Source organism: Panthera leo, chromosome B4, assembly GCF_018350215.1.
Source record: "Panthera leo isolate Ple1 chromosome B4, P.leo_Ple1_pat1.1, whole genome shotgun sequence".
Taxonomy (NCBI): domain Eukaryota; kingdom Metazoa; phylum Chordata; class Mammalia; order Carnivora; family Felidae; genus Panthera; species Panthera leo.
Window position 1 is genome coordinate 82590906 of NC_056685.1, and position 12577 is coordinate 82603482.

At 40.6% G+C, this 12577-nt stretch overlaps 1 protein-coding gene across 6 annotated transcripts in view; it reads left to right on the forward strand.

Annotated features, from left to right (window-relative positions):
* RBMS2 (RNA binding motif single stranded interacting protein 2) overlaps positions 1-12577 on the forward strand; it is a 93675-nt gene that overhangs the window by 42969 nt on the left and 38129 nt on the right. For 2 of the 6 annotated variants that reach the window (XM_042946903.1, XM_042946905.1), the window contains one exon: positions 8172-8205. The exons of the other annotated variants lie outside the window; for them this stretch is intronic. The gene's annotated coding sequence lies outside the window, so the exon portion shown is untranslated. The remainder of the gene's footprint in view (positions 1-8171; positions 8206-12577) is intronic. 6 annotated transcript variants of the gene reach the window in all.

Here is a 12577-nt window from a genome sequence, read left to right on the forward strand (position 1 = left end):
TATTTATTTATTTATTGACTGATTAATTTATTAAAGGTAGCAAGACTTCTTTTTTTTCCCTTTAATTGTTGTTTATTTTTAAGAGAGACAGACAGAGCACGAGCAGGGGAGGGGCAGAGAGAAGGGGAGACATAAAATCCAAAGCAGGCTCCAGGCTCTGAGCTGTCAGCACAGACCTCGACACGGGGCTCGAACTCACATTGTGAGATCATGACCTGAGCCAAAGTGGGACGCTCAACTGACTGAGCCACCCAGGCGCCCCACCCCTCTACTTTTTTAAAGTAAGCTGTAGATCCAATGTGGGGCTCGAACCCATGACCCCGAGATCAAGAGTCAAATGTTCTACTGACTGAGCCAGCCAAGCACCCCTCAAATTTAACATATTTAAAATGTAATGCTTGCTTTGTAGTCCTCAAATTGCACTCCCCTGATCTCTATATGGTGTTATAAATGATACCACCATCTGTTTGGTTACTCAAGCTAGATACTGTCCTTTCTTACATCCAATCTATAAAGAAGTCCTGTTGATTCTGCCTTATAAATTAAATCTCAAATCTTTCCACTTTTTTTTTTCATCTTTACTGCTGTTTCTCCAGTTATAGGTTGCATTGTTTCTTGTTTTGATATTTCAACTCCTGCCTCACTTTAGTTTGTTCTTCCCAGACTAGCCACAGTAATATTTTCTTTTTTTTTTTTTTTTTTTTTTTTAATATTTTCAAAACCTACATCAGATCTTGTAACTTCTTTCTTACTTAAAATTATTCACTGACTGTCTAATGTGTTGAGAATGAAAGCCAAATACTTCAGCACAGGCTGGAAGGATCTGCCTCCCTCTCCATCCTTTATTACACTCTAGCTTTACTGACCTTCTGTTCCTTTTAGGTTCATTTGAATGTCCCACTTTATATCTTTTGCCCAAGTTTCCTCTCTTTGGAAGGATCCTCTCTTTCATTCTCTGTATGGCTAGTTTTTTCTCATCCTTGAAATTTCACTTAAATGCCACCTTTTTGACCACACTAACTAAATTAGGTCACAGCTTTCTGTTCTTTTTTTTTTCCTAGCCCATTTATCACAATGGGTAATTACGCAATTACATTATGATTATTTGATTAATGTCTCTATCCCTGCTAAACGCTGAATTTCATTAGTACCAAGACTATCTTTGATTTAGCTCAGCATTTCATCCTTAGTACTTGACATAGCCTGGTACTCTAAAGCAGGCATTCAGTGTATGTTGAGTAAATGGATGTGAACTCTTTTAATTTTTCAGGCACTAGTATAAGAGCTTTACATGTATTTATTTTCATCTCCATAACAATTCTGTTGCATAGGTGCTGTTACTGTTCCCATTTTACAGGTAAGGCTAAGCAACACATCCAAAGTCACACAGCTAATACATGGCAACACTAGAAGAATTAAACCTAAGTCTTTGTGAATTTTGAGCCTGTGTTTTAACCACTTCCTGCTAGTTAATGGGACATATAGTTAAAGATACTTTTGAAAAGACATTTAGTAAACAATGATTCATTGCCTACTTAATTCTTAAATGAATAGTGAATAATTGAGTGCCTATATAAAAACTGAATTTTTACATGTGTATAAAAATTTTTCCTTATGTATAAAATAAAAACTTTACATTAGGGAAGAAAATGGGGCGCCTGTGTGGCTCAGTCGGTTGAGCATCCAACTTCAGCTCAGGTCATGATCTCACAGTTTGTGGGTTCGAGCCCCACATCAGGCTCTGTGCTGACAGCTCAGAGCCTGGAGCCTGCTTTGGATTCTGTCTCCCCCCCCCCCCCCCCCCCCCTCTCTGCACCTCTCCTGCTCACATTCTTTGTCTCTCTGTCTCTCAATAATAAATAAATGTTAAAAGAAAAAAAAAGGAAAGAAATGATTTTTTTTTGTTAACCTAAGTTGAATTATTATTAAATCATTATTTTACATTTGTAGGGTTTACAAACTAGGAGAGCCAGGCATGCTAACACTTTACCCATCCCCTCTCTCATTTCAACTACCAAAGATGGTACTTGCCTTGCTCTCAGAGATTGTTGCGGTTTGAGGGATTTCACTTTGAAGCATTCCTCTTCCTCCATTCCATGTGAGAAATAAGAAAAAGTTTGAGAGATAATAATAAAGGTATTGCTTTTATTTCTAATAAAACTAATATTCAAGGAGGTAGCTTATATCTATGGGCCAGTGGATTTCTACTACTACCCCAGAATTAGACAGATTTATCTACCTGGATACAGCAGTGATTAAACAAAACAAAACAAAACAAAAATAGAAAGCTATAGACTTCCCCATCTGGTGACTTACCCCTTTAAAACTTAACCAGTGTGGAATAGCAAAGCTAAATGTGTATAGCCATACTTCATTTATGGCGCTTCACTTTATTGTGCTCTGCAGGTATTGTGTTTTTTTACATATTGAAGATTTGTGGCAATGCTGTGTTGAACAAGTTGATTGGCACCATTTTTCCAACAGCATTTGTACACTTCATGTCACATTTTGGTAATCCTTGTGCTATTTCAAACTTAAAAAAAATTTTTTTAATGCTTATTTAAAAAATTTTTTAAAATATTTATTTTAAATGTTTATTTTTGAGAGAGAGAGACAGAGTGTGAGGGGGGGAGGGGAAGAGAGCGAGGGACACACAGAATCTGAAGCAGGCTAGGCTCTGAGCTCTCAGCACAGAGCCCACTGTGGGGCTCAAACTCCCGAGCCTCGAGATCGTGACCTGAGCTGAGGTTTGACACTCAACCGACTGAGCCACCCAAACGCCCCAGAATGTTTATTTTGTATTTTTTCTTAAAAAAAATTTTTTTTAATGTCTTTATTTTTGAAGAAGAGAGAGAGAACATGAGCTGGGGAGGAACAGAGAGAGAGGGAGACACAGAATTCAAAGCAGGCTCCAGGCTCTAAGCTGTCAGCACAGAGCCCCATGTGGGGCTCGAACCCACAAACTGTGAGATCATGACCTGAGCCGAAGCCGGACCCTCAACCGACTGAGCCACCCAGGCGCCCCAACCAGAATGTTTATTTTTGAGAGAGAGAGAGAGACAGAGTGTGAGCAGGGGAGGGGCAGAGAGAGAGGGAGACACAGAATCTGAAGCAGTCTCCAGGCTCCAAGCTGTCAACACAGAGCCCAACACGGGGCTGGAACCCACGAACCATGAGATCATGACCTTAGCTGATGTCGGACGCTTAACCAACTGAGCCACCTAGGCGCCCCTCAGACTTTTTAATTGTTATTATATTTATGGTAATGTGTGATCAGTGATTTTTGATGTTACTATTGTAATTGTTTTGGGGTGCTGTGAACTTATATAAGATGGTGAACTTAAGTGGTAAGTGTGTGTGATTTTACCACTTCATTGGCTGTTTCCTCCATCTCTCTCCCTCTCCTCAGGCCTTCATATACCTTGAGACACAATGTTGAATTAGGCCAGTTAGTAAACCTACAGTGGCCTCTAAGTGTTCAAGTGAAAGGAAGGGTTCAGTGTCTTTCGCTTTACATCAAAACCTAGAAATAATTAAGCTTAGTGTGGAAGACCTATTAAAAGTTGAAATAAGCTTAAAGCTAGGCCTCTTGTACCAAGCAGCCAAGTTTTGAATGCAAAGGAGAAGTTTTTGAAGGAAAGTAAAAGCACTACTCCAATGAACCCACAAATGATAAGAAAGTGAAACAGCCTTATTGCTGATATGGAGAAAGTTTGAATGGTCTGGACAGAAGATCAAAGCAGCCACAACATTCCCTTAATCTAAAGCTTAATCCAGAGCAAGGGCCTAAATCTCTTCAATTCAGTGAAGGCTGAGAGAGGTGAGGAAGCTGAAGAAAAGTCTGAAGCTAGCAGAGGTTGGCACATAGCGTTTAAGGAAAGAAGCCACCTCCATGACATAAAAGTACAAGGTGAACCAGGAAGTGATGATATAGAAGCTGCAACCAGTTATCCAGATGTCACTAAGAGAGTTAAATGAAGGTGGCTACACTAAACAACAGATTTTCTTTTAAAAAAAAAAAAAATTTTTTTTAACGTTTATTTATTTTTGAGACAGAGAGAGACAGAACATGAATGGGGGAGGGCCAGAGAGAGAGGAAGACACAGAATCTGAAACAGGCTCCAGGCTCTGAGCTGTCAGCACAGAGCCCGACGCGGGGCTCGAACTCACGGACCGCGAGATCATGACCTGAGCCGAAGTCGGCCGCTTAACCAACTGAGCCACCCAGGTGCCCCTAAACAACAGATTTTCAATGTAGATGAAACAGCCTTCTATGAGAAGAAGATGCTCTTTAGCACTTCCATAGCTAGAGAGGAAAAGTCAGTGCCGAAGCTTCAAAAGACAGACTGTCTTGTTAGGGCTAATGCAATTAGTGACTTGAAGTTGAAGCCAATGCTCACTGACCATTCTGAAAATCTTAGGGCCCTTAAGAATTGTGCTGAGTCTACTCTGCCTGTGGTCTGTGAATGAAACAGCAGTACCTGGATGATAGCACATCTGTTTTACAATATGGTTTACCATATATTTTAAGCCCACTGTTGAGCCTATTGCTTAGAAAAAAGATTGCTTTCAAAGTATTGCTGCTCATTGACAATGTACTTGATCATCCAAGAGCTCTGATGGAGCTATCCAATGTGAATAATGTTTTTTTTCATGCCTACTAACACAACATCCATTCTGCAACCCATGGATCAAGGATGAATTTTGACTTTTAAGTCTTATCATTTAAGAACTACATTTTGGGGGCACCTGCGTGGCTCAGTTTGTTAAGCCTCTGACTCTTGATCTCAGCTGAGGTCATGATCTCACAGTTTGTGAGTTCAAGCCCCACGTTGGGCTCTGTACTGACAGTGCAGAGCCTACTTGGAGTTCTCTCTCCCTCTGTCTCTGCCCCTACCCCACTTGTGCTCTGCCTCTCTCTCTCTCTCAAAATAAGTAAACTTAAAAAAAATTAAGAAAAAAAAAAAAAGGGAACTACGTTTTGAAAGGTTATAGCTGCCATAGATAGTGATTCCTCTGATGGATCTGGACCACGTAAATTGAAAGCCTTACTGGAATTCGCCATTCTAGATGTTATTAGGAACATTCATGATACGTGGGAAGAGGTCAAAATACCAACATGAATAGGAGTTTGGAAGAAGTTGATTCCAACCCTCAAGGATGACATTGAAGGGCTCAAGACCTCAGTGGAGAAAGTCACTGTAGATGTGGAAATAGCAAGAGAACTGGAATCAGAAGTGGAGTCTGAGTATGTGACTGAATTGCTGCAATCTCATAATAAAACTTGAGTGCATGAGGAGTTGCTTCTTATTGGTGAGCTGAGAAAGTAGTTGGTTTTTTTTTTTTAGTTTTTTTAATGTTTGTTTATTTTTGAGAGAGAGAGACAGAGACAGAGCATGAGCATGAGCAGGTGAGCAGCAGAGAGAGAGGGAGACACAGAATCCAAAGCAGACTCCAGGCTCCAAGCTGTCAGCACAGAGCCTAATGTGGGGCTCAGACCCATGAACTGGGAGATCATAACCTGAGCCGAAGTTGGACGCTCAACCTACTGAGCCACCCAGGCATCCCGAATTTTGTGTTATGTATATATTTATGTATGTATCTACGTATGTATTTATTTATGAATAACAGAGAGAGAGAGAGACAGAACAGGGGAGAGGGAGAGAGAATCTTAAGCAGACTCCATGCCTAGAGTGGAGCCCGAAGAGGGACTTGATTTCACAACCTTGAGATCATGACCTGAGCTGAAATCAAGAGTTGGAACTTAACTGATTGAGCCACAAGTGCCCCATTTTAAATAAATAATTAAGTTTTGAGAGAGAGAGAGAGAGAGCGAGAGAGCACAAGGGGAGAGAGAGAGAGAACCCCACAAGGTGCAGAGAGAGAGTGTGGAGCCCAGAGCATTGTCTCAAGCTTACCTGAAGCAGGGCTTGAGCTCACCCTATGCAGTGCTCAAACTGGTGAATCGTGAGATCATTACCTGAGCCAAAGTTGGGTGCTTAACTGACTGAGCCACCCAGGTGCGCCCCTCCCCCCCACCACGCCTTTTCCTATATTCTTTATAGATGTAGTATATTGTAGCTGTTATGTAAATAGTACATATTTATGAGACTGTGGGTACTGGACCTTGTAGAAATTCTTACATCATCTTCCACATTACTATCCAAGAACTGGATAGAATTTTCTCTTCCTTTTTTGGAGAATTTATCCTTTTGCTTATACAGTTAACCCTTGAACAATGCAAGGGTTAGGGTTACTGAACCCCTGTGTAGTCGATAGATCCAAGTGTAGCTTTTGACTCCCCTGAAACTTAAGTACTAATAGCCTACTGTTGACCAGAAGCCTTACCAATAACGGTTGATTAAGACATATTTCATATGTTTTACATATTACTGTATTCTCACAATAACCTAGGGAAGAGAAAAATCTTATTAAAATCACAAGGAAGAAAAAATACATTTACAGTAATATACTGTATTGAAAAAAATTCACGTATAAGTGGACCTGTACAGTTCAAATCCATGTTGTTAAGGATGAACTGTAATCCATTTTTGGTATTCAGTGCTCAGTTTGGCAATCAGTCCTCACTTCCACCTCTTACCTGTAACCTCTGCCCCATTCCAATTGTAGATTTAGATCATGAGTTTGAGAAAGTAGGTTAACACTTTTCCAAGGACTAATTTAGTTTAGTTTTGTTTTTGTTAGGAGGAGAGAGAATCTGAAGCAGGCTCCACACTCAGTGCTGAGGCTGTCACAGGGCTTGATCCCACGACTCTGGGATCATGACCTGAGCCAAAATCAAGAGTTAGATGCCCAACTAACTGAGCCACCCAAGCGGCCCTCTATCCTAGTTAAAAAAAAAAAATAGTATGTCAGATTTTAAAAGACATTTATTTTATATTTTTAGAGAACACGCAAGCTGGGGAGAGAGGCAGAGGGAGAGAGAGAATCCTAAGTAGGCTCCATACTCAGTCAGTGTGGAGCCCGACGTGGGGCTGGATCCCATCACCCTGGGATTGTGACCTGAGCCAAAATTAAGAGTCAGGTCACTCAACTGACTGAGCCACCCAGGTGCCCCTTATTTACTTATTTTAAAGTAATCTCTACACCCAGTGTGGGGCTCGAACTCAACCTGAGATCAAGAGTCAGATGCTCTACTGACTGAGCCAGCCACATCCTCTGATTTTTGTTTTTTAATAGATAATAGATGTATGGCCTTGGGATAAAACAAAATGTTCAAATGGGTATTAATGAAACACACATAGAAAAAGCCTGTGTTTTCACCCCATCCTACGTATACCTAGTCCCTTTCTACCTAGTAGCCAGGATTATAAACTGTTTCTTTTGTATCTTTTTAGAGATAGTTGTATACACATTATATCAAACTTTGTGAGTTCTTTGTGACTTGTAAAAGCAGACTAGAACAAGGATAGGACTTTATATACCTGATGTATTGCTGGGTGGTTGCACATACACATTTTATTTTGATCTGGAAATAGACTAGGCATACATACCTTTCATATCCTTGGATTAGGCCAGTTCCTTTAGGTGTGTAGTATTGCCAGTATTTATTGTCTTTTCTATAAGGAAAAAAAAATCTATAATGACCAAAGGAGCAGAATCTTTCTGACTTTGAGTCTTAATAAGACCAGATCTTCAGTCTACCAATCTGTGTATTCTTTGAACAGGTAGAGTGAGGGTGGAAAAGAGGAGTGCTGGTGTTTCCTGACTTCTTGTGGGTTTTTGATCTATTTCTGGCCAAAATGAAATTGTGTCAAATGATGAACATATGGTAAATGATGGGGTAGGGTACAACAAACTATAGGCAGGCATTATCTTTCCTGTTTTTTTCTCTCCCTTTTCTCTCTTGTGGAAGAGGCAGATAACATTTCTCTGTAAGCCATGAAGTTGTTTTTGAGAGAGAGAGAGAGAGAGAGAGAGAGAGCAAGTGGGCAAGGGACAGAGTGGGAGAGAGAGAGAGAGAGAGAGAGAGAGAGAGAGAGAGAGAAAGAGAGAGAAGCGGGGCTCCTGTTCACCTGAAGCAGGGCTCGAAGTCACGAACTGTGAGATCATGACCTGAGCCGAAGTCAGATGCTTAACCAACTGAACCACCCGGGTGCCCTGAAAGCCATGAAGTTCTAATGATGCTGCTATTTTTGTTCACTTTGCAGTTCCTTCCTGGGCCATATATTCTCCTGAACACAGGTAATCCGTCAGCCAAGCTGAATAGTGGAGGGATTTGGTAATGCAGAATAACACTCAGTGGGGGCTCAGTTGTGTTCCACACATATTCTCCCCAAGCAGTCGGCTGTCCTGTTCCTACTGCAGCTGCTTAATCTTTAAAGATCCTTCTTCTGTCCTAAGAAGTTATTAAACTTTTTGCTGTATGTTTCCTGGTACATATGAGTTATTGCCACACTGACATGTACCCACAAACTGGTGACATGGTTATTACAAGGATTGCAGGCATGGGCGTGTGCTCCCTAAAAAGACTGTGCTTAAAAGGGCTCTGCCCACCATAAAATTGCCCATATACTTCAGTTGAGGGCTCTTTCTCTGGTTGGTTTATGTAAGCACCAGTATTACATAAGAGATATTCCTCTAGCTTGTTTAAGTCATAGTTCAGATACCTTTGTTCCTTACATGTTCTACTCTGACTGGACATTACCCATTGTCTAAGAACTTAGAACTGTTCTCTTTCCAGAAGAGAAAGAAACAAAAGATACAGGGTCCTGTAAAGGGCTGCTTTATGTGTTTACTCAGCTGTTAGCATGGTTTGGATACTTTCAGTGTTCAGGTTTTTTGTTATTTGGTTCTGCTTAACAAAAAGCAAGGTGATAACAACAGAGGAAATGTTGAAATAAGACTGAGCCTCAGTTTCTAAGTTTTAAAAGAGAATAACACTCCCTGTTACAGCTCACAGAGTTGTGAGGAAAATCAAATGAAATCATAAATGTGATAGGATTTAAGACACTGCTGAAGGTTAAACAAATGGATATAGAACAGAATTCTGTGTTAAACTTGGCCTTGAGGATGTTTGCACAGTGAGGGTTTTTTTAATCCGATTTTGAAGAAGACTTTTTCTTAAGACCTTCTCCATCAAATCTTCCACCTGAGTCTTCAAAGTAGACTGGTTGGTTCATTATTCAGGGTCCTAAAAGGAAACAGATGGCATATCCAAATTGAGTAATTTGAGAAAGATTTAATAAAGAGACTGTTTACAAATGGGTTGAAGGAAACCAGTGAGAGAGCAGAGTACCCTATAGCCAGCAATTCCAGAGCCTACATTACTTCATCACCTCTAGGTCTAATAGGGCAAAGTATTGAGAGAGAATACCAGAATCTAAGAGTAGCTATATGGAGGGAACTGTGGGCTGCAAATCATGGTGTTTTGGCAGGAGCTAGGGAAATAAATACTCTGACCTCCTTCTCCTCCTGCCCTTTGATTTTCTGCTGGTATACATCTGGTTACCCAAACCCAGCTGGAAGCCAGAGGGCAAGGGAGCCTGTGCATGCACTCTACATGGTCAGCTTCCTGGTACACAAAGCAAGGAGAGCAAGAATGGTGAGTGGATCTGGAAAGGCAAATAGATTCCTGGGTAGCATTCTGTGGTTACATGCTTAACTGAGGATTCTATAGTCATTTTGGCTTAGGGCTTTTAAATGTCTGTTGTATACTTGAGACCCAGTTTGAATACCACCTGGTATAAATGTAAGAAACTGGCTGGAGGCCATATGCTTGGTGTACCTTACTGTTCCCATCTTGGTATTCAAGGGATGTGGGGAAACAGATTGCTGTTCTAGTGTAAGAGCCATGAAAGAGGAGGAGGAGATGAGGAGCTAGAGATGGTGTCAGGTTTACTTGAGTTCAGAGGAAGTAGTAGAAAGTGCCAAGTCAGCTTTTAAAATCAGCTATGGTGGGGCGCCTGGGTGGCTCAGCTGTTAAGTGTCTGACTTCGGCCGAGGTAGCGATCTCAAGGTTCATGAGTTCAAGCCCCGCGTCGGGCTCTGTGCTGACAGCTCAGAGCCTGGAGCCTGCCTCGGATCCTGTATCTCCTCCTCTCTCTGCCTCTCCCCCACTCGCACTCTGTCTCTCTCAAAAATAAATAAAAATTAAAAAAAAAATCCTTAAAATCAATCAATCAACCAACTATGGTGGACAGATAGGAGGTATGTATTCTCTGGCGCAGGCTCTGCATTTTCCAGAGATGCCTTTTTTGTTTTAGTTTTAATATTGTTAGTGTTTGTTTTTAGGAAAGGGGGACTGTAAGATAATATCCCCTTTTTTTCCCCACAAAGCTTAATTAATTAATTTAGAGCACGAGTGTAGGAGGGTCAGAGGAAGAAGAAGAGAATCTTAAGCAGGCTCCATGCTCAGCACAGAGCTCAACTTGGGCTCAGTTCCACGACCTTAGGATCGTGACCTGAGCCAAAATCAAGAGTTGGATGCTCAACCAGTTGAGCCACCCAAGTGCCCCAAAGCTTTTTTTTTTTTTTTTTTTTTTTTTTTTTTAATCTCTACACCAAACATGGGGCTCAAACTCATGACCCCAAGGTCAGGAATCACATGCTCTTCTGCCAGCCAGGCGCCCCGGAAATATCCCTTTCTTGTTCTGATATGTTTTGATGGTTAATCTATATTTCCACTTGAATTTCAATAAATACATTAATATCATGACTTTTTTATCTGGAAATGAAGTGTGGTGATGCCAGCCTAGGCTGAATTCTGTGCTAGTCCACGCTACCCGTGGTTGCCTGACATCTCAAGATGTTTTTAGTCATTGGAATGTGCTTCTCTTTCCACCCATCCCCATCAAATTTTTACAACAGCTTTATTGATATATAATTCACATACCATACAAATCACCCATTTAAAGTGTACAGTTCAGTGGCTTTTAGTGTTTTCACAGAGTTTGCATCCATTACCATAATCAATTTTAGGACATTTTCATTACCCCCCAAAAGGAACCCCACTAACTTAACCATCAGCCCCTCCTACCCCCACCCCCTGCTGCCATTCTCTCATTACTCACCTGTCACAGTCATAGGTAATCTCTAATCTGCTAATCTAGAATAGATTTGCCAGTTCTAGACATTTCATATGAATGGAATCATACAATATGGGGTTCTTTGTGACTGACTCTTCAGTTTGCATGTTTTCAAGGTTCATCCATATATCTGTACTTCATTCTTTCTTATAGCTGAATAATAGTTTCATGTATGGATATACTACATTTTATTTATCCATTCATCAGTTGGTAGACATTTTTGTTGTTACCACTTTGGGCTACTATAAAAAATGCTATGAAATTTGTGTACAGGTTTTGTGTGGACATAATGTTTTCAATTCTCTTGGGTACATACCTAGGAGTGAAATTGCTGGGTCATATGATAACTCTGTGCTTAACTGTTTTAGGAATTGTCAAACTGTTTTTCAAAGCAGCTGTATCATTTTATGTTCCCATCAGCAGTGTAGAAGGGTTCCAAATTCTTTACATTCTCACCAACACTTGTTATTTTTTATTATAACATCAAACTTAGAACTTTTGGTTAAAGTCATAATCCTTATATTCTAGCCATCCTAGTAGATATAAAGTGGTATCTCATTATGATAATGATTTGCATTGCCATAAAGCTCCTTGTTAAGAATTTAATATCCTACACATCCTTCAAGATACAGCTGTCTTTTTGGGGGGTGCCCAGGTGGCTCAGTTTGTTGAGTATCTGGGTCTTGGTTTTGGCTGAGGTCATGATCTTATGGTTCGTGGGTTGAAGCCCTGCAACAGGCTCTGTGCTGACCGCTTGGAGACTGCTTGGGATTCTCAGTCTCCCTCTCTCTCTGTCCCTCCCCAGTTCATGCATGTAATGTCTTTCTCAAAGCTAAATATTAAAAAAATAAAGATACAACCATCTTTTTTGAGAAACTTTTTCCTCAGGATTTAACTGTTTTTTCTTTCATACTCTTGTACAATTTTGCTTGGATCCCCGTTAGCACACGTATGTCATTCTGCTAGTTATCTAGATTGTAAGCTCTGGTTTGTGAATTCCTTAATGGCTCCTTGTGGGTGTGTGTTTAAATTTATTATGAAATATTTCACTCCTACTCTTACGCATTTGTGAGTCCCCACTGCATCACGTAGGGCTTGCACATAGTTGGTATTCAGATATTTATTGACTGACTCAAATAGTGCAAAGGGTCTCATGAATGATTATCAGGAAGTCTGTTATTTCTCAGGGAAAGTCAACTTTCTTTTATTAGGAGATACTATGATGGAATCAAGGAAATAATGTATTTTAGACAAAAATGTTCAGATATAAGGGCACTCAGTCAGTTAAGCATCTGACTTGATTTTGGCTTATGTCACAATCTCACGGTTCGTGGGTTCGAGCCCTGCATCAGGCACCACCCTGGCAGTGCAGAGCCTGCTTGGGATTCTCTCTCTCTCCCTCTCCCCCACTCACACTTGCTCTGTCTCAAAATAGATAAATAAACTTAAAAAAATGTTTAGATATATCATATGTCCTAGAGATCATTGGCTCCAGGGACATGTCTTATCCATATTCAAGTTGCAATAGG